General features: G+C 45.0%; 1 long non-coding RNA gene across 1 annotated transcript; it reads left to right on the top strand.

Moving 5' to 3' along the window:
* The first annotated feature begins 1,572 nt into the window (after window positions 1–1,572).
* LOC139358885 (uncharacterized) lies at window positions 1,573–16,134 on the top strand. Its single transcript, XR_011614390.1, has 4 exons — window positions 1,573–1,676; window positions 3,851–3,960; window positions 14,030–14,162; window positions 15,414–16,134. It is a non-coding gene; the product is annotated as an uncharacterized lncRNA (long non-coding RNA).
* Window positions 16,135–22,768: the final 6,634 nt, after the last annotated feature.

The raw sequence follows: 22,768 nt of genomic DNA, 5'->3' as shown, positions 1-22,768 counted from the left end.
AGGCCCAAGCTCAATCCAAAGAGAGCTAAAATTATGTCACATTATCTCTAGGAGAAATGGTAGGTGATGAGTAGACATAGCTTTCTATGATGCATGAGGGAATTGTCTTTTGGTGAGGAAATTAACAATTATCACATTATTAAATAAACACTAAATCTGAAGCCATAACTACACAAGTCTATGGAGGAAGAAAATAATTATGCTAATATTTCTGATTTTAAATTTTGTGTATAATAAGCATACAACTGAAGAAAATAGAATGTTGCATTCAAATGAGCTGTTTTTAATATGGAGAAAATTCAAGCTCATCTAAATAGAAATATTGGTGGGATGAAAAAAATAAGTATGTTGGAGGCTGAAAACTGTTCTCCATACAGGAGAACACATCTCCTATATGGAGTGAGAGAGAGAAAAAAAAATTTCAATTACATATCAGATTAAAAGCAAGAATGAGAAATTTTCCAAATTCAATAAATGCATGGGGGTCAGATGCAAGCATACAGAAAACTGCTGGACATAATTCATCACTAGGGAACCACAGATCAAAAGGACACTGAACTACCACCTCACACCTATTAGGACAGCTACTCTCAAAAAAAAAAAAAAGTGGGCCGGGTACGGTGACTCACACCTGTAATCCCAGCACTTTGGGCGGCTGAGGCAGACAGATCACAAGGTTAAGAGTTCAAGACAAGCCTGGCCAATATGGTGAAACCCTGTCTCTACTAAAAATACAAAAATCTAGCCAGGCATGGTGTCGCACACCTGTAGTCCCAAGTACTCAGGAGGCTGACGCAGGAAAATCGCTTAAACTTGGGAGGTGGAGGTTGCAATGAGCTGAGATTTCAGCACTGCACTCCAGTCTGGGCAACAGAGGGAGATTCTTTCTCAAAAAAAAGAAAAAAAAAAGTGTTGATGAAGATGTGAAGGAATTGGAAACTTTGTGCACTTTTGCCCAAAATATAAACTGGTACAGCTACTATAAAAACTGCTCTTCAAAACATTAAAAAATGAAGAACAAAATGATGCAGCAATTCTACTTCTGGTTACATACGCAACATAATTGAAAATAAGATCTCAAAGTGATATTTACACATCAGTGTTCAGAGCAGCAATATTCACGGTAACAGAAATACAAAATCCACCCAAGATCCATCGATGTATTAATGAATAAAATGTGATATACACATACAATGGAATATTACTCAGGCTTAAAAGGACATTCTAACACATTTGACAACATAGATGAACCTTGAGGACACTATTCTAAGTGAGGTAAACCGGTTGCAGAAAGACAAATAGTGTGTGAGTCCACATATAGGAGGCATCTGCGTAGTCAAATTTATAGGAATAGAAAGCAGAACAGTAGTTGACAAAGGCTGAGGGGAGAGACAAATGGGGAATTGTCTAATGGATATAGAATTTCAGTTTTATAAGATGAAAGAGTTCTTGAGATTCCTTGCAACAACAATGTGAATATACTTAACACTACTGAACTCTACACTTGAAAATGACTGAGAAGGTACATTTTATGTTAAATGTAATTTACCACTTTTTTTTTTTTTTTTAAAGAAACAAGTTCCTGGAAAGCTGAACATACTGAATAAAACCAATTCTGTTGATCTTAGCATTTAAAATCCTGGATGGGATATGAAGTATATCTCAGGACATTTTGGGTATGTAATACTCTGCTCCCTGTATACATAGTGTATTCCTGAAAGATTGATATTTTTTTAAAGTAAATTATAGTCATTCATAAGCACAAATTTTCATGTGAAATTTTGTATATACACAATATTGTGTGCGTTCTTTTTATGACTTTTACAAAATATTATTACAACATGTAACATTGTAATTTTACATTCCAAGTCTCAAATTTTGAAAATGTTCATATAATGCATAGGTTTGTCCTTTATATGGGAAAATGTTCCATTAAAGTGCTGAGTTTTATACGAACATTAGCGGTTGCCATACCTTTATCTTTTAAAAATCTAACAGATAGGAAATCCAACTACATTTATGTTATTCTCTATTATATACCATTGAGATAATCTACTTAGATGTTAGAAAAAAAAAGATACTGAAAAGGATTTTTAGTACAGACAATTTTTTGAGTTGGAACATGAAATGCTTCCATTGCTGCTGGTCCATTATTTTTCACTTTATGAAACTATATATGCTCTCAGAACGCTTATAAAAATAACAGAAAATAAAGTATTGGAATATTTATAAATTTAATAAATAATTCTGATTATGAAAGAACCATAAAAATAAAGAGTCCTCCTGGTAAAGCGAATTATTCACATTTGTAATTTGATGCATGTGGTGTGTGACTGTTTTAGAAAATCTACGTAAATATAATTCAAGCTTTGGAAGTTTATTTCTACTTTACACCTAACCATATCAAAGTGGTAAGAAAATCAGTAAAATAAGAAACTGATTCCTCTAATCTGAAGTATTTTTATTTTTTATTTTTTGCCAAATATCCCAAAGTAAGATAATTAGAACTAAACTGAAAATGTTGCAGGTCATGTTTTCACAAAATGTGACATTTCATGTCATTGTTATGCAAACAGTGGCATCAAATTCAGTCTGCACCAATCATATTTTTATTTTAATATTTTAAGCAACATGGTTCTAATCCATTTAAATGAGTGCATTTAATTTAGTAAGTCATAAAATATTTCTTAGTCATAAAAACACACCAAATTTTTTTGGCTAAGTCTTACTAAAACTTATAATATCTAACCTCTTTAAAATATATATACCTTTGGTTTCTGTTTTAAAAATTTTCTCTTAGCTTCAAGTAACTTTATAGTAACTTTATAGTACTTTTTTCTTCCTAGCTAATTCTACTGTTCTTGGAAATAATAAGAAGAAAAAGAATTTACCTTTTGAGTACAAGAGCGGTGAAGCAGGACTGGTAGTTTGGATAGGGAACATTGTACAAAATCTAGTTTAAAAAATCTAAAGAGTCTGAAGCATTGTCTGCTGGTTATCACATCTGGTACCTATGCAAATTTCCTTGAGCAGATGTTAGAAAATTCTTGAAATTCTATTCAATAGGATCATTCAGGAGTTCAGTCTGGTCTTCGTAAATAAAACCCAGCATAAATGATGCATAGAGCTCCTAGCTGTGCTCCTTATGTGCTGCAGTCAGATCCAACACCCCCTGGGACAAGACATCTGGAACTATATGCCATTGTATTTGACTAATCTTTCTCCTGAATACCAGCTTAAAATTGCCCATTATTCCAAGAAATTCAGAGAAGCACAAATAGACACAAAGAGCTAAAATAAGACATATTTTGTATAGTAATATATATATATACACACATAAAATGAAATAATGGCACATATTTGTATATTTGAGTATGACACTAAGTCTCTGTTTTTATTTCCTGCTGGAATTGTATTCATAAAAATACTTATTGCAGAAATCTAGTATATGATATATACTAGCAAATGTTTGGACTATGTTGAAAAATCAATAAACCTCATAATTCATTCACTAAATAACCAGAATTTTTACAGGTCTGATTTTTTAAAATTATTTTTATTTGAGTTTTGCAAAGCTTTATCTATCAATCAGAAACATTAACCAAATATGTCTTAACATAGAGATATTTTGGTAGACATTACTTGTGAGCACTGATGTTTCTTTTTTCAACCCGGGGATATAAATGTCTATACTTTTCAGCACTCTTTTAGTTAGCAGGACCATAACTAGCAATACTGATATTCTATCTACAAAAGTTTTGTATCATGTCTAGCCTTAAATATTGGCTTACTTAGTAGGAGATAAGCAGCAAGGAAAATGAGCATTGAGGTGTAAAAATGTTTGTTTTAGTGCAATACCGTGACACAATGAAATGGCTGTGTTGTCTGAGGTGAATATCTGAAGTTTGTCCAAGGAAATCGTGAACACAGACATGCAAGGAATGAGCTAAAGTATAATAGGTGAGTGACCAGAAGTTTAATAGGCGAAAGAAAGAGGAACGCTCTCTTGTGCAGAAGAAGAGAACTGGTTCTTTGGTTTATGGCGAGATGCCAATGGTTTTATAGATGAGCTTGAGGAGTTGGTGTCTGATTTACATAAGACAAAAGATTGGTTGGACCAGGTGTGTCATTTACATAGTGCTCAAAGAAGCTGGCCATCCTACCATAATCTTTTACTATGTAGATGTGTTTTCTACCTGGCAGATGCCATGTCTGTTCCTTATTGCACACATGGTGACAAAGAAAAGGGAAGATGGAGCTTCAGTATTGGATATGCCTGGCTGCTAGGTAGCCCTTTTCTATTGGCACAGCTCCTGGCATTCACTTGTGCAAGTTTCCAGTTTGCTTATTTATGTCTGCAGCTTGATTTTTTAGGCTGGTTTTGTTAGGAAAGAAATGATTTGGGAGCTGCTTTTTATTAAAAGGGATACCTTGTCGAAGACTCTCTTACCCTCACTAACTGCCTAAATAATTTCTTTTTAGCTCTGTATCAAAAATATATAGTATTTTTGTTTTCAGATAAATTTGCAAGTATCGTATATGTCCACTGAATCTAAAACTTTTGGGATAAATGTTGGAAATCAAATTTTATGGACTGTGTTGGTTACTACTGGCTGCATTTGACAAAATATCATCAGCAAGAGATAAGCTGGGGGGTGAGGAGGAAGGCCAGATTTCACACAGGAATGAGAGAGTAAAGATAGGCTAAACACGTAGAGACTTGTTGCATTAGAGTACCTGACTGCTTTTAATCCCCAGAAGGTAAAAAAATGGAGTATAAGAACTTAAATAACCTTTGAATAAAAAATATTTCAGTCTAATATAGTGCTCGAATGCAAGAATTAGTCCAAGGGATGGAAGCATTAAAATTGCTCGACCAGGTGAGGTGGCTCACATCTGTAATATCGGCACTTTGGGAGGCCAAGGCGGACGGATAACCTGAGGTCAGGAGTTTGAGACAAGCCTGACCAAAATGGCGAAATCCCATCTCTACTAAAAATCCAAAAAAAAAAAAAGCTAGGCATAGTGGCAGATGCCTGTAATCTCACCTACTCAGGAGGCTGAGGCAGGAGAATCATTGAACCTGGAAGGCGGACATTGCAGTGAGCCAAGATCGCACCACTGCACTCCGGCCTGGGCGACAGAGCGAGACTCCATCTCAAATAAATAAATAAACAACAACAAAAAACTTAAAACCTGTTAAGGACGCCTTAGGATAATGCCTGACAAATAGTAAGATTTTGATCAAAGTTGGACATTCTTGCCATAGCATATTTATAAGTTATACCTATATCTATGTCTACACATTTAAAATTAAAGATGGGATAAGTTGTGCAACAAACATACTTGACATGTAAGAGGCTTATCATACTAACGCTGCTTTTTCACAAAATAATGTCTGCTTCCTGGCAACCAGCACTGTAAGGTCACATCTGTGGTACGTATTGGGACAATGCTATCCTTGGGAAATACACTCTTTTCTCAGTCAACTTGGAATCTTGGGTGTCTAAATCCCTAACACTAAAAAGGCCTGTGGTTTTTATGGCAATACATGTGTATTATTTAGTTACTGCTCTGTATGAAACCCACTGGTTTCTATGAGTTAAAATAACAATGAGCTTACTCAGGATTCTGTAGGTTGGTAGTTTAATCGAGGATTAGTTGGAGATCATTGTTCTGGTGTTGAGTGATTTCAGGTAAGTGTCCTCTTGCATTAACAGTCTGTTAGAAGTGTTGACTTGAGACCAACTGATGTACGCTGGTATTAGCTGCAATTCCTCATCTCTGCTCCATAAAGCTCTACGATGTTTACCTAAGTTTCTTTTTATGCCAAAGACAGAGTTCCACCACATTTCTGTTAGTCAAACAATACTCACCGTATAGGGAAGTAGACATCACCACTTGATAGGAAAAAACTAGAAAGCCGCATTGTAAGAACTTATCACAGAATTTAACTAGGAACAAATATAGACCTCTCTTGAGACAAAAATAAATCAGGAGAAATTAGAACTTCCAACCTAGCTAATAGAATTTCCTGAACTAAGACCTTTTAGAATTAAAAAATCATATTTATTTAAAGTCTTTTTATACATCTAGCCCTAATATTTATACAAACTTCTTGTTCTTAAATACAGAGTCATTTTTGTATTTAACAATATCACCAAAGTGGCATTTGATGGCATTTTTAAATACTAAATATACTTTAACAAATTAACACCAAAGTAAAGACTTAAAAACAACAAAAATTTATTCATCTTACACTTCTGTAGGTCCTAACTCCTAAAATCTAGGTATTGGCATTGGTGTGTTCCTTCTGGATGCTTTAGGGAACATTCTGCTTTGGCTTTTCCAGAAGGGGCCACCTACATTCCTTGTCTTATGACCTTTCCTCTGTGACCTCTATTTCTTACATCACATCTCTTTCTCTGACTCTAAACCACCTGGCCACTTCTTTTAAGAACTTTGTGATTACACTGGGGCACCCAGATAATCCAGGATAAACTTCACATCTCAAAGTCTTAATTTAATCACATTCACAATGTCTCTTTAGCCCTGTAAGGGAACATGTTCCCAAGTTTCAGAGATTCATATGTGACCAGAAGTGCAGGAGGCATGAGAGGGATAGAATTATGCCTACTAAAAATATCTCATTAGAACTGAGCTTTTAGAAGAGCAACTTGTGGTATAGATGTTTCCTAAGTATCAGAGCATCTTATGTTTATGGTACATAATACTGCTGCTGTTTTGGGTTATGGTATCTTTCTATACACATAGTAATTGAAAGAAGCCCCATATAGGAATTTATTTTTAATGGTAACATTCATCACTGGCTTTCACCTTAAACATTCTCAGTTATTTTTCTGAGAATGACAATTTTAACCATGTTAATATTTAAAATAAAAATGATAGATGGTAAAAATTCTAACAATGTAATATAAAGATCAAAATAAGAAATTTTAAATATTGAATGTGACATTTTCTTAACTCCAACTTAAAAGAAAACCCCATTCACAGAAAAAAAAAATGTTGCTAAGTTGCAGTATCCTTCAAAACTGCTATTGTCATTTAAATAAAACTCCTAGAAATGAACCCTTTAAATTTGCCTTTGCTCTTCCAGTCTTGATTATAAAACATAAGGTTGTGCAATCAATAATTTCTGGAGTTAAGAAGATTTATTTTTTCGTAACTTTTGATAACTTTTCCTTCATGTAAAACCTCTGAGGCATTTAGGAATAAAACATGAAATTTCAATAAGTCCCTTTCACATAAGCATTATATGCTTCGCACTACCTGATTAGACAATACTATTGGATTTTGGTAGCTTTTGTTTCTCTCGTTCTTGTCTGACTAATAGTTATCAGTATTACAGTGTAATTAATCCAAGACAAAACTGAACTAAATTGTTTGTGATGTGTTAGTAAGAGTTATGCCAAAACTTGAACTGAGCAAGCTCAAAAAGGTTTATCTATTTGGTGGTAGGAAAGAAAGTCAAAGCTTTTCCTTCTTTGGTATTACAACTCAAAACTGTGTTTTACATAAAGCAACATATGAAAGCACAAAGGCAAATAAAGTTGTTACGTGATATGGTTTGGATTTGTATCCCTGCCCAAATCTCATATAGAATTGTTACCCCCAATGTTTGAGGAGGGGTCTGGTGGGAGGTGATTGTATCATGGGGACAGATTTCCCCCTTGCTGTTCTCATTATAGTGAGTGAGTTCTCAGGAGATCTGTTTGTTTAAAACTGTGTAGCACCTCCCCTTTCACCTCTTCCTCCTTCTCCAGCCATGTAGGATGTGCCTGCTTCCCCCTTCTACCATGACTGTATCTTGAGTCCTCCCCAGCCATGCTTGCAGTAAAGCCCACATAACCATAATCCAAATAAACCTATTTTCTTTATAAATTAACCAGTCTCAGGTAGTTCTTTATAGCCATTTGGGAATGGATTAATATAGAAAATTGGTACTGAGAAGTGGAGCACTGCTATATAAAGATACCTGAAAACATGGAAGCGACTTTGGTACTAGATAATGGGCAGAGGTTGGAACAGTTTGGAGGGATCAGAAGAAGGCAGAAAGAAAAGGGAAAGTTTGGAATGTCCTAGAGACTTTTTAAGCTGTAGTAACCAAGTTGTTGATAGTAATATGGATAATGAAATCCAGGCTTGAGGTGGTCTCAGTTGGAAATGAGGAACTTGAAGTGAATGAGAGGAAAGGTAACTTTTGTTATGCTTTAGTAAAGAAGTTGAAGGCATTGTGGCCCTGCCCTAGGGATCTGTGGAACTTTGATTTTGAAAGAGATGATTTAGGGTATCTGGCAGAAGAAATTTTTAAGCAGCAAAGAGTTCAAGATATGTCCTGATATGTTCTTACAGTGTAAGATATGTTCTTACCGTGTATGCTCATATGCCTGAACAAAGAGATGATCTGAAACTGGAATATATATTTAAAAGGGAAACAGAGGATAAAAGTTTGGAAAATTTGCAGCCTGACCATGAGTTAGCAAATAAAAACCCACTTTCTGGAGAGGAATTCTAGCTGACTGCCAAAATTTGCAAAAGTAAAGAGGAGCCCCACATGTTAATAGCCAAGACAATGGGGAAAATGCCTTGAAGGCATTTCAGAGACCTTCAGCATAGCCCCTCCCATCACAGGCCTGGAGGCTTAGGAGGGAAGAATGGTTTCAAGGGCCGGGCCCAAGGCCCTGCTGCACTGCGCAGCATAGGGACACTTCTCCCTGCATGCCAGCCACTCCAGCTTCATCCTTGACTAAGGCCCCAGATACATTTCGGACTGCTGCTGCAGAGTGTGAAAGCCCTACACTTTGGCAACTTCCATTTGATATTAAGCTTGTGTATGCACTGAGGGCAAGAGTTGAGCCTTGAAAGCCTCCACCTAGATTTCAAAGGATGTATGGGAATGCCTAGATGTCCAGGCAGAAGTCTGCTGAAGGAGTAGAACCTTCATGGAGAACCTCAACTGGGACAGTGCAGAGGGGATATGTGGGGTGTGAGTCCCCACACAGAGTCCCCACTGGGGCATCATCTGTTGGAGCCATAAGAATGGAGCCGCCATCTTCCAGATCCCAGAATGGTAGATCCATTGAAAGCTTTCATTGTGCACCTGGAAAAGCCACATACACTGAATGCAAGCCCATAAAAATAGCTGAAGGGGCTGTACCCTGCAGAGCCACAGGGATAAAGATACCCCAGATATTGAGAGCCCATTGCTTACATCATTGAGGCCTGAATGTAAGACATGGATTCAAAAGATATTACTTTGGATCTTCAAGGTTTAATGACTGCCTTGCTGGGTTTTAGACTTGCATGGGGCCTGCAGTCCCTTGGTTTTGGCAGATTTCTCACTTTGGAAATGGGTATATTTACCCAATGCCTGTACCCCCATTGTGCTCTTGGAAGTAACTAACTTGTTTTTGATGTTATAGGCTCCTAGGCAGAAAGGACTTGCCATGTCTCAGATGAGAATTTGGACAGTGGAATTTTGAGTTACTGTTGAAATGAGTTAAAATTTGGGAGACTGTTTAGAAGGGAAGTTTGTATTTCGCAATGTGAGAAAGACATGAGATCTGGGAGGGGCCAGGGGCAGAATAATATGGTTTGAATTTGTGTCCCCATGCAAATCTCATGTCAAATTGTAAACCCCAATGTTTAACATTAGATCATGGGAGTGAGTCCCCTGTCACTTTCTTCTGGCAGTGAGTGAGTTCTCATGAGATACTGTTGTGTAAATGTGTGCTTCTTCCTCCTGCCCCAGTCATGTAGGATGAACCTGCTTCCCCTTCATCTCCTACCATGATTTTAAGTTTTCTGAATCCTCCCCAGCCATGCTTTCTGTACTCCCTGTGGAACTGGGTGCCAATTAACTGCCCCCCTCTTTTTTATAAATTAGCCAGTCTCAGGTAGTTCTTTATAGCAATGTGAGAACAGACTTGTACAGTATGCTTTATAAATATAAGGATTGTTTTATGAATGTCATTTTATTTATGTGTATCAAGGACTACTTAAAATAATAGACTAAAAATTTTAACCAATGAATAATTTCAGATTATTTCTTATCGTTCTTTCTCTTGAATGAAGGCAATTAACTCTACCCTACTCTTATAGGGCCTATTATGTAACACACAAGACATTGTTCATTGTCTATATTTCTTTAGATATCACTTTTCCTCAAAAACAAGTTATGTATGTGGAAATTTTAGCATACAAAGAATATTAAAATATACTACCAAGAAAATCATACTCTTACCTGTAGTAAGAAAAATCTTTTACATATTAAACATTTGATCTGGTAAAATTTAGGTGATGATTTGCATGTAAATGTCCTATTTATCATAGGGATGATGGAGAATATGTAAAATATCCTGGGGGCACAATATAGGATACTATAAAGCAGTTTGAAGCAATATATCAGATATACACAGAACAATATGAATGAAATATATATATATATGTGTGTGCGTGTGTGTGTGTGTATACTCATATATGGTACTGAGGAAAAAGCAAATAATATAACAAGATATACAAAATAGTAAACATGAAAATTAATTTTGTAGACATGCAAGAGTATTAAATTTATTGTTAAAATATATAAAATAAATGAACATATATAAAACATCTAGGAATAGTGGTCTTTAGGTTGTAGGGAATTGGGAATAACAATAAACAAACTAAAATAAAAAGAAAATAGATAATAAATAAATGAATATAAATAAATCACTAAAATAACAGAAGTGTCTTGCATAGACCAGTGCAGATTAAACACAATTTGTCCCCTTAAAGACCATCCATGACCCTTAGTCAAATATCAGTGCAATAATAATATGTAACTAGCAATTTATAAAATCTCAATGGCTTACAGAAGTAACCAATCATTTGGCCTGTGGTTTTGCAAGTGAGATAGAGCAGCTTAAATTCAAGGTATTGTTAAACTTCATCTGTCTTCCCATTCTCATGGTCCAAAAATGACCCAAGGTGTGGTTTTTTTATAGCAAATAATAGAAGCACAAGTGTGCAGACAAGATCTCCAAGCACATTTAAAGGCTTTGTTCCCATTTATTCACTACAATTTGATTTGTCAAATCATGTCACATGGCCTAGCTCAATGTGTCAGCCTGAGTCTGTCAGTAACATATATTTTACATCTACTGGGGCAGTGTTATGTTACATGGTGAAGATTATATGTACGATATATAGAGCCCACATATACACCCACACATATGTGTGTCACTGTTTCCCAGAATCAGTGTATATGTGTATTACTGTTCCTCAGAGTTGAGGAGTGGAAAACTGAGAACAATAATTTTATTTTTCATAGGATGCATATACCCTGATACCACAACTGAAAACAAACACATCTATACAAAGTTATAAAAAAAAAAAGAAGAAATAATAATATTCAAAGACTTTCAAAAATAAATAAGACAAAATATACTTTTAAATGAGGCTTCTTCTGTTTGAAACCCTTTTCTGATGTTTGTTGACTTTTTTGGTAAAGCAATTGCATCTTTCATTTGATCATTTTTCTTTCTCTTTAAGCAAGTACTATAGTTTCTCTCTTTTAAATTCTTTTTTTAGGTTGCACACATTACCAAAAGGGCTTCCCAAATTATGGACCTCTTTCCTGTGTTATAATCTGAGACTTCCCATCCTTCAGTGCCTCTGTATGTCGTTTATAAGGAATAACAACAAAATCTATTTTACAAGGCACAAGAGCTCACATAATGTGTTAGTGTGTATTAGTGTGTGTGTATTTAGAAAAGCAAATATGCAACATATAGTAACAACTGGTTATTCACTTAAGGCAACATAAATATGATAACATTTTCCACTATTATACACTTTTTAGAGATCTCCAAGTACTTATGATCTGTCCAGTGATATTGTGATTCTTTAAGGCATTAGAGAATGTACTACAATTGATAGTTTTACCTAAGTTCATGCAAAATATTTTATTTCTAGCTTCTTGCAGTTTCTTCTGTGAACATTCCTACCCATTTATGGAAAGGCTACTTTCCTAATTTTGCCATGTTTTCCATTATTTCCTTAAAAATACTTTTAGTATTTTTCATTTGAATTATGTTCTTGGTTTTTCTTGTAAGTCCTTTAAGATGACTTTTTAAAGTTCATAAATTCTGCACTATATTATTTGACTCCTTATAAATTATATCTTGTGCAACAAACCTCCACACACAGACACACATGTATTCATATACATTTACAGACAGATGGATATTTTAAAACAGTAATATATTTCATTACATAGTCATAACTTGGTTCTGCTTGTCTACTTTCTTTATTCAGTCCTCTGTTGAAGGTCACTTAAGTTGATTCTATGACTTTACTGTTATAAATAGTGCTGCCATAAAGTACAAGTACAGGTTTCTTTTTGATAAAATGATTTTTTTTCCTTTCATAGATACACAGGATTCAAATTGCTATGTTGAATGATAATTCTATTTTTAGTTCTCTGAGAAATGTCCATACAGTTCTCCAAAGAGATTGTACAAATTTATGTTATGACCAATAGTATATGACTGTTCCCTTTTCTCTGTATCCTCACCAACACTTGTAATTTTTTGACAAATAATAGCTATTATGACTGGCGTAAGATGGTATATCACTGTGTCTTCAATCTGCATTTCTCTGATGATTAGTTATGTTGAGCTTTTTTTGTGTGTTTCTTGGCTGCTTGTTTGTCTTCCTTTGAGAAATCTCTGTTCATGTCCTTTGCTCAATTTTTAATGAGGTTATTTGTTTTTTTCTTGTTGAATTGTTTGAGTTCCTTATAGAGTCTGGCTATTCGATCTTGGTTGGATTCATAATCTGCAAATTCTCCCATTCTGTAAATTGCTTATTTACTTTATTTATTTATTTATTTTGCTTTGCAGAAACTCTTTAGTTTAAGTCCAATTTGTCCATTTTTGTTTTTGTTACATTTGCTTTTGAAGTCCTAGTCATAAATTATGTGCCTTGGCCAATATCCAGAACAGTTATTCTTAGATGTTCTTCTATTATAGTTTTAGGTCTTACATGTAAGTCTTTAATATGTCTTGAGTGAATTTTTATCTATGGTGAGAGATAGGGGTCCACTTTCAAATGCCTGTGGTCTTGGCTACTTGGAGACTGATGTGGGAGGATCACTTGAGCCCAACAGGTTGAGGCTGCAGTGAGCCGAGATGACACCACTGCCCTCGAGCCTGGGCGACACAGTGAGACCTTGTCTCAAAAAAAAAAAAAATTGTAATCATTATATTGATGTAGAATATGGCATTTGATAACATTTACTATACCCATGATTTAAAGATTTAAAGATTTTTAAAAGCAGAGAATAAGAACGAGAGGGCATTTTCCTATGACTATCTTTCTCACACCCGTGGCCAGCATCACAAGGAGACTGCCCCTGACCTCCCTCTAAGGTTAGGAGGCACTGGGTGGCTGCTCTTAGTTACTCTTCCATATCACCTTGGAAGTCCTGGCCAATGCAACAAGACAGGAAAAAGAAATCAGGCTTCGAGGAGCAATACCAAGGGAAGCAAAGTCATATTACTATGTCTTTCATGATAACATGGTTGTTTAATGTTGAATTTCCCAAATAACCAACAGTTAACTGTTAGCACTAATCAGAGGTCAACAAGGGGGCCCAATATAAAGAAGTCAATAGCGTTCTTTAAAGCCAGTAAAAATAAACAAACAAATAAATAAATAATAACACGGAAGAGCTTATTTTCCGAAAGAACAAAAATTATAAAATATTCAAGAATTAACCTTGAAATCCACCTATCTTTTATGGGGACCAAAAACAAACAAACAAACAAACAAAACAAAACAAAAACAAAAGTTGTTCAAGAGCAAGTGGTTTAGTTTTTGCATACTAGTGCATTTCAAGAGCTCACCTTTGATTTGATTTTTTACTTTATGACCCTTTGGTCCCAGAAGATACTTGATATAAATTTGATTTTTTAATGTATTGAAAACAAAAAATAAAACCAAGCAACCTGAAATCTCTTTCTAGGCCATGTCAGAAGACTGGGCGAGAGGGTGCCATTCAGCCCCATGTGGAGAGGCCTGGCGGGAGGTGCCCACTGTTGCTGTGGCTGTGCTTGCCAGGTTCCAGTGCCCACATTCCTGCAGGTTGGATCTTGCAGGTACTAGGGAGCTATGGCGTGCTTTAGAGCACAGGAGGGGAATGTCAGATGTGTGTATGAGATGCTGTCTTGGCAGCCAGGATGGAGACGAGGTGAGTTGGGGAGCTGGGAATAGGACAGGTGAGGAGGGGTCAGCACTGGAGTAGGGCCCGGCAGTGCTCAGAGTAGATAGAGGTTTAGGAGGTTGAACTGATCAGGCAGGGAGTGAAAGAGGTGGCTCCCAAGCCTGAACTGCCAGGGGAGGGGTGCCTCTGAGAGATAGAGGTCTCAGGCCACTGGAGACCCGCATCACACTTTGGAGAAGAGCCAGGGCTGGAGACAGAGGCATGTACAAGGTGGCATCACCGCCCTGCTCCCGGGATGGGGAGACCGAGGCTGGGGAAGGGGCTTAGGGATTGGCAGGATCTCTAGCACAGAGAAGGTGACCAAGCTGTGGGCATGATGAGTGTCCAGGAGGAAAGATCAGATCCCAGGTGAGGGAAGAGGGCTCAGGGAGAGGGTGAATTGTAGGCAGAGAAGAAAGAAAGACCTCCCTGGGGCACCCGTGGGGCAGGAGCCAGGTGGGGTGTGGCCCTGGGGATGGGGGTGGTGTACACACCCTCACAGGATTGGCCTGGTGGGCCAGGGCCAGGTTGCATGGGCTGAGAGAAGCTGACAGCCCTGTCTGTGACCTCTGGGACCCCTGGGTCTGCCTCTGTGGGCCCCTAATCCTGGGCTCACAGACCCACCAGCCTCCATGGGTGCTGGCCTATGCCTGGTGGGCACAGTTGGTGCAGGCTCCAAGGGGGCCTGGCAAAGCCTGGAGCTGGCTCAGGGGAGGCCACTCCTGGCCAGGGAGTCTCCTGACCCCCACCTTGGAGGGATGTATCAGCCCCGGTGAGGCTTCTCAGACTCATTCTGGAGTTTCTCAAGGGTGTGAGATCAGTTTGGCCGAGAAGGGCGCCCTGAATGTGAGACTGCTTGTCAGGAAGCGCTGCCAGGCCCAGTGAGATGTGGAGATTCAGCAGGGAACACCCGGCCTGAGTGGGCTGTCCTGGAGGAAGACAAATTACACCCTTCCCCTGATTCCTCAAGGACTAGGCATGGTCCTGCTATGAGGGAGGTGCCTTTCTGTGCAGCTGAGGCTATAAAATCTGGAAGGGCCTAGCCCAAAGTCACGAAGTTACTGCAGATCAGGGCCAGGGGCCGAGCCTGCACCTTCCTTCCACCCCAATGCTAGGTGAAGTGTTCAATGTCTGTTTAAATCTATAGAAAAGGGTGAACTGGAGAGCTGAAGATTTACCGAACTTCTGGCAGTTAAGTCCCTGGGAAACAGCACCAAAAGAGATAATAAAGGAACCAAAAGAAGAAACCACACAGGAGCAGATGGAGGCACCAACTGCACAAAGAATGGTGACTGCATGCAGGCAAGATGCACACAGCAGGTGGGAAACTTCTGTAACAAGTATGTCCACGGGCAGATCACCTTTACCTGTGAGGAGTTTGTGTGCATGAGGGCAACCTCGCAGCAGCGACACCCACCACAGAATGCTGATGGCTCAAACCTGGCGGAAGTTTATTTAGGGCACGGAAAGCCAGAAACAAGGGCTTGACTGGCGGCAGCTCTGCAGCAGGGGGAGATTTGGACAGCGAGGGCTGTCCTGGAGGAAGTCCCAAGGTCCTCACTTCGCTCTGTAGGCCACCCTTGGTGTGGACAACAGCTGCAGACAGGAGACACGGAGGGGGCACACAGAGGTCTTAGAGTCTGGCCTCAGGTGATGTCCATCACACCTCTTTCTGTTGGTGAGAGCTAGTTACTCGGGCCCCAAGGGTGCAAGGCCGAGATGGCATGGCATGCAGACCACCTAGTAGGATCTTCTTGCCAGCTCAGGGGACAATGCACACATGGAGAACTGCAGTTGGCTACTAGGCATCTGGGAAAATGCACATACTCTCCCTTTTTCAAAGAAATTCAGATTCAAAAACCAAACACCATTACAAAATAGACACCCGTCAACACAATCAAGATTAGAAGGTCTATGGTGAGACCACTGATGGAGCATGAAGCTGGCCAAACTCTGGAGAGTGGTTGATGTTACGTATCAAGAATCCAAAATCCGGCAAGGCGTAGTGGCTCACGCCTGTAATCCCAGTACTTTGGGAGGCCAAGGCGGGTGGATCACATGAGGCCAGGAGTTCGAGACCAGCCTGGCCAACATGGCGAAACCCTGCCTCTACTAAAAATACAAAAATTAGCCAGGTGTGGTGGTGTACACCCGTAGTCCTAGCTACTCAGGAGGCTGAGGCATGAGAATCACTTGGTCTTGAGTGACTGCAGTGAGCAGAGATTGCACCACTGCACTACAGCCGGGGTGACAGAGTGAAGTGAGTCTCTAAATAAATAAATAAATAAATCTGAAATTCTAGAAATCTGTTTAATGACTCAAGATGTTATCTTTCCAAAACTCGAATCTGGCCCTGTCACTCCTCTGCTCAAACATCTCCAATGGCTCCCCACTGCTATCCTGGCCATGTTACAGCCCAGGCCCCTCCCTCCAGCCTCATCTTCTATGCTGAGGAGCACCGTCCTGACCAGTGCCCAACCTGGGCCTGGGGCACAGAGGGGTCGGCACATGTAGGCTGAGCTGAGCTTTGGGAAATGAGGAGGCCAGGCGCTGGGAGTGGTGGCCTTGCTCCAGGCTGAGCTGAAACAGCTGGCAGCTCAGCCTGCCCTCCACCTGACCTCCGGGCCCAGCCTTCCCTAGTGGGCCACGACCTTCCCACCAGGGCCCTCGGCCCTGCTCCTGCTGGCCCCTGCAGACCTCAGCTGAGTCCAAGCTCCTGGAGTGCAGGGAGAGTGAGCGTCTCGTGTGTCCCCAGCGCACAGCTGCGCCAGCTCCCGGTAGGGGTTTGTTACAGGAATGAATGGGGTGGGGGTTGGAGGAAAGTTTGGAGGAGATGGAGGCAGGCCGTGACGCTGGCTCTGGCGCACCCTCCAGGCCCTCTGGATCGCGGCTCCGCGGCTCCGCGGCTCCGGCTCTGGCCCCACCCCAGCCTCCCCCGCCCTGCCGGGAACCTGGGGCCTCAACGACCATGCAAGCCGCCCACACCTCCGCGGCTCCGCGCTCCCCTCTCGCTCCCCTACCCTAGCCTGGACCCTCCGCTCTCCAGGGCTCAGCAGCGACCCCGATCGGTCACTCGCTATGGCCACCGCCGCGGCAGCCACCTGTCCCGGGACGCCCAACCAACCCCTCGGGGGACCAAGCCCGGGGACTTCGTCCTCAACCCCAGGCCAGCTAAGCCACCCCACAGGGGCCCTGCCTGTCCCATCTGCAGCCTGCTGGGGTGTCCATGCTTGCGGTGATCAGGCGGGTGGCACGGCCCTCGGGTTACAGCCGGCGGAGGGGCTTCCCAAAAGAGTCCTCAGCCTCTCCCGCATGCGGCGGCGCAGCCCAGGCGGGGCTCGGCTCTCAGAATCCCCTCGCGGCCTCGCCAGGTATGCGCGCGGGGCCCGGGGCGCGGGCCGAGGGCGGGTGCTGGAGCCGGGCCGGTGCCAGGCCCGCTACCACACGCTCGGGGACGCGGCGCACAAAGGCGCCTTCTGCCGCCCCCCGACCCCGCCCCGCACTGCCCCCGTCCAGCCTGGCGGCCCGCCCCTCCCGCCCCGGCAGGCGGTGAGAGGGGGTCAGGGTCCCCGCCTCCCGGGCCCGCCACCCTCCTCGCCGGCGACGTGCCCTGTCCGGGCGGCGCCCAGGCGCGGGCTTGTCCCACAGAGCAGGAATCCGCCGCCGCCGCGCGCGTTTCTGGCCCCATCCCCGCCCGCGGTGCAGGGGAGCCGGTGCGCAGCCGCGTGTTGGGCCTCCGACCCCGGTGGCCCCCGTCATACTCTCTTTCTCCACCCGCAGAGGCTTTGCTCAGGAATCTACTCTTGCAGCCAGGGAGCTTCCGGGCCCCCTCCTCCAGGAAGCGTCCCTGGTTGCTCCGGTGAGCACGTGTCTCCTCATCCCCCTGTCTGGGCACCTTGAGAATCCAGCCTGGCCACTCCCCTCTCCTATGTCTGCATAGGAAGACACCCTATTGGAAACGGACCCTCCTCCCGCCGCCAGACCCTGGCAATCCCATGTCCAGGCTGGGGTTGGGAGTAAGGACCCACCACGAAGGAGGGTGCCCACCGGGTCAAGTGGGCAGTAGAACAGGGCTGCGTCCCAGGGATCCCCACAAGCCCGGTGGCTCCGTGGCTCTGCCCGGCAGAGGCCGGGCAGCCCTGCAGCTGGAGCCCACCTTTAGCGCCTTCTCCCTGAGCCCATATGTGGCAGAGGGGGTGGGGCCAGTCCCAGGCCCACTGGGCACCACGGGCCTCTGGGAGGGGACACTAATGACTGTAATTTCCACTTAGCAGATCAGGACGGCTGGCAGAGTGGAACTGTCCTCCTACCTCTCAGGTGCCCAGGCGAGACCCTTCCGTGGGCCCCTCTATCTGGACACCTGGCCCTGGGCCCCTCCCACGTGGGATTTTTGAGGCTACTCTCCCCTCCCCCAGGCTCAGAGGGTGGCCCTGTTTCCTGTGGGACCCCTTGTCGCCTTGTCCACTGGTTGGGGTGCTCAGTGGTGCTTGAACAGGGGTCGGGGACGCTTGAAGGTGTACTGAGTGGGTAGCTGTCAGCCGGCTCCAGAGGCTGGGGGAGCAGGAAACAGGCACGTTATAGGGTTGAGGGTTCTGAGCCGCGTGCCAGGCTGCAGCCTGTGCTGGCTCCTTTGTGGTCAGAAGCCCAGGGCATTCTGGGGTCTGTCTTGATGCTGAGCAGGCCAGTGTCCTGAACAACATCAGGCACCCAGGAGTCTCTGGGTGGGGCAGTTGTGGCTGCCGAATGGGGGGTGCTAGGGCAGGAGGGTGAGCATGTGAGGCCAGGCTGGCAGAGAGGAGCTGGGACTCTGTGCCCTGGGGCAGATTGGGGAGGTGAGGGAAGGGGCTGCTGTGGCCATCACAGGTTGAAGGTGAGGACTGGGCCATTGCCCAGTGCTGGTCTTCTCTGCCTGATTAGTCTGGGCACCAGGCCCTGTGCCCAGCTGGCAAGAGGCTAGGCAGGAGTTTCTGGGGCACCTGGGGAGCAGGCCCAGGCCCTGGGAGCTGGGGTTCCTGTGCTGAGGGAGTCAGCTCTGTCTCGCCTGGGCCTGCCTCCTGGCCTCCCCTGTGGCCTGGCTGGCAGGGCCTGGGTGTGGCCTGGCTCCCTGGAGCTGGCAAGGATCAAAGGGTTGAAAGCTGTCCTCCACCCTCGCCCACTGAGACAGGAATCCGTGGCCCCAGGGGGCGGAATCCACAGCCACATTCCCAGTGCCCTGGTCCCCGCAAGGCAAGGGTGGGGCAGGGCTGGGGTGCCAAGATTGGCACCATAAAGCATGGGAACGTGGTGCTGCTGGCACCCAGCCCACTGCCTGAGCAGAGTGGGCGGCACCCTCCTCTCGGCCCCTTGTGGCCTTTGCCCCTTCTGACCTGCCCTGATGGCCTCAGGCACCAGGGCCTCAGTTGCCAAATGGGTTTCCACCTTGCCAGGAGGTGGGGGTTTCATCCTGGTGGCCCAGGAGGCCTGGGGGTCCTGAGGAGGTTGGAGCCTGGGTCTCTGTGGCTCAAAGCAGTGGGCACTCCCAACCTCCAGGGCACTCTGGGCTGGGGGACTCGGCCTCCATCTGGGGTCAGTGGGGGCCACAGGAGGGAGAGGGTGTTGATAGCTGGGGCATCCCTACCAGGGGTCACCCTGAGCCCAGGACCCTGGCACACACAGATGTGCTCACACACGCACGCAGCAGAAAGCAGAAAGGCAGCCTCTCAAAGGCAGCCTAGCCTCTTCTGGCCACAGCCCAAAAGGTCCCCAGGAGGGTTTGTCCCCAGCTGGCTGATGCAGGACTGAGTTGGCCCTGTGGACCCCCACCCATGGGTACAGGGTCACCTGCTGGCGGAGACAGCAGCCTTTAGGCGCCTGTGCTGGGTGGGGTGGGTCCCTGCTCCCGGGGGCTGGAGACCAGCCTGCTGGAGCCGGGCCCCAAGCTCTGTCCTGTAGTCCCATGCTCAGCCCCAGCAGTGATGCCTTCCCACGCCCACTGTACAGGTGGTAAGATGGAGGCCCAGAGAGGCCAGAGGACTTTCCCAAAGCCACCCAGCAAGTTGGTGGGCTTGGAGAAATCCTGGAGACCCAGACCTCCCACTCCCAAGAGCCAGGGCCGGTGGCATCCCCCTCTCTGGCCTGTTTCCTCACCTGGAGAGTGGGCCCACAGTGACCACCTGGCCGAGTTGTCCTGAAGCCCGGAAGGTACCAGCCAGGGGTCAGTTAGCCTCTTCTGTCCCCAGCCGCTGGGCTCCCAGATAAGCAGCACTGCTGTGTCCTGAGCCCGCATCTGAGGCAGGGTGCCCCCTGGTGGTTCGACAGTGCCTTTCTGTGCCCTTGGGTGATAGGACCTGAAGGAGGAGAAGGTAAGGGAGAGGACAAGCCTGGAGCAGGCGCTGGGAGGGCTGCAGGCCAGGGCAGAGGGGCTGCTGGCTTGGAGCAATGCCCCAGGGGGCTGGTCCATGCATGAAGGGCCTGGGGAGGACATTGGTCCTACCAGGAGGCTGCAAGTCAGGACCTTGGAAGGGTTCCCGTGGGCAGTTGAAGGCCATTAGAGCCCAAGGACACCATCCCCTGGAGGATGGCAGTAGGGGAAGCAGGACTGGCGCACCACACACTGCCCACTGCTGGGGTCAGGAGTGTGGGCAGCCAGGCTTGGGGGAGCGAAGGCCAGTCCCAAGGTGTCCGTGTGTTGGCCAGCAAGCCCATCCTCCTTCAGACCTACACCCTGGGTGCCTCTAGAGGCCTTTCCATGATGCTCAAAGGCCCACACTACTTGACCCTGATCATCCCAGTGGCAGCCATCCAGGCATCAGGCCAGGTCTGGCACTGGACAGCCATGGGGCTTGTTTGCTGGGGATGTGAATGAATGAATGAATGAATGAATGAGGAGCCTCTCGGGACTGCTGTCCATCCTGGCCCCCAGCTTGCCTCCCACAGCATGGGGTCCTTGTCAGTTAGCAGGCTGTGATGGGCAGGTGCTGAGGAACCTGGGGGAGGAGCGACAAGACTAGGGGTGGGTGGGGGCCCTGGCTCACCCATCCCAGCCCCTGACACCAGGGGAGGGAGCATCCCTAGCCTTCGGTGAAGGGGTGGCCTGCCCCTCCACACCTGTGGGAGTTTCTCGTTAGGTGGAAAAAGAGACTTGAGAAAAGAAATGAGACACAGAGACAAAGTATAGAGAAAGAAAAAGTGGGCCCAGGGGACCGGCGCTCAGCTTACAGAGGACCCACGCCGGCACAGGTCACCTGTTCCCTTAGTATTTATTGATAATTATCTTTACTTAAAGATAAGGGAGTGACAGGACAATAGGATCATTGTAGGGAGGAAATCAGCAGTAAGACATATGAACAAAAATCTCTGTGACATGAGTAAGTTTAAAGGAAAACGCTGTGCCTTAAGATGCATATGCAAACATCTCCATAAACCTTTTAGCAGCATTGTTTCAGCCTATCACATGGGGAGAAACCTTGGACAATACCTAGCTTTCCTAAGCAGAGGTCCCTGCGACCTTTGGCTGTGTATGTGTCTCTGGGTAGTTGAAATAGAGAATGGTGATGACTTTTAACCAGCAAGCTGCCTTCAGGCACTTGTTTAACAAAGACACATCCTGCATAGCCCAAAATCCATTAAACCTTGAGTCACCACAGCACATGTCTCTTGCAAGGACAAGGTTGGGGGTAGGGTCACAGATTAACAGCGTCTCAAATACAGAACAAAATGGAGTCTCTTATGTCTACTTCTTTCTATATAGACACAGTAACAGGCTGATCTCTCTTTCTTTTCCCCACATTTGGAAGTCGTGCAGGGCGGAGGACATACAGGGATGTGGTGGGGTGGGCCAGCCCATGGGACCCCTCTGGGCTATGGGTCTGGGTGGGAAGCGGTCTGCCTGGTCTCTGGGCACAGAGTGAAGGGACAGGTCTCAGTTCATAAGTTTGTGGTCCCCTGGTCCCTCTCCTACCCTGCTGTGAGGGCAGTGGGTTCAGGGGGGATCTGGGAAGCAGGCTTGAGCCTGCTCAGGGAGGGGCAGCTGGGCCCCCACCCACCCAGGAGCTTGCCAGCAACCTGGGCAGGGAGGCTCCCGCCCTGGAACTCCTGGTTCTGCAGCGAGAGTCCCTGCAGACCTGGCCCCCTAATGTGTCTGCACAGCAGGACCCCAGCTCCCTGGACTGTCAGTCCTTAGGGCTTCTTCAGAGTGCCCCAGCCTGAGTGCCCGGCACTGTCAGCTGACGTGGCTGGCCCCCCTTCCTGGGCTCTCCTGTCACCTGAGCTGGGGGACTTCTTGGCCTGGAGGGTGAGCCGGGGACCATCTACTCTCAGGGCACAGGCCTGCCCTTGCAGGGCGCTGAGCCGGCCACACTCCCTCTAGCCCCCAGATGGCAAAGCACTCCTTGGCAAGGGCTGATGAGGGGACAAGCTGGGCCAGCCAAACCTCGGGGCGGGGGCCCAATGTCCCCAGGGGCTGGCATCTGCGACCTCCACTGTTTACACAACACCACACCCGAGGAGTGGATTGCCCAGAGT

Source organism: Macaca nemestrina, chromosome 15, assembly GCF_043159975.1.
Source record: "Macaca nemestrina isolate mMacNem1 chromosome 15, mMacNem.hap1, whole genome shotgun sequence".
NCBI lineage: Eukaryota > Metazoa > Chordata > Mammalia > Primates > Cercopithecidae > Macaca > Macaca nemestrina.
The sequence above is the reverse complement of the archived record's forward strand: the minus strand, read 5'-3'. Positions and strand labels throughout refer to the sequence as shown.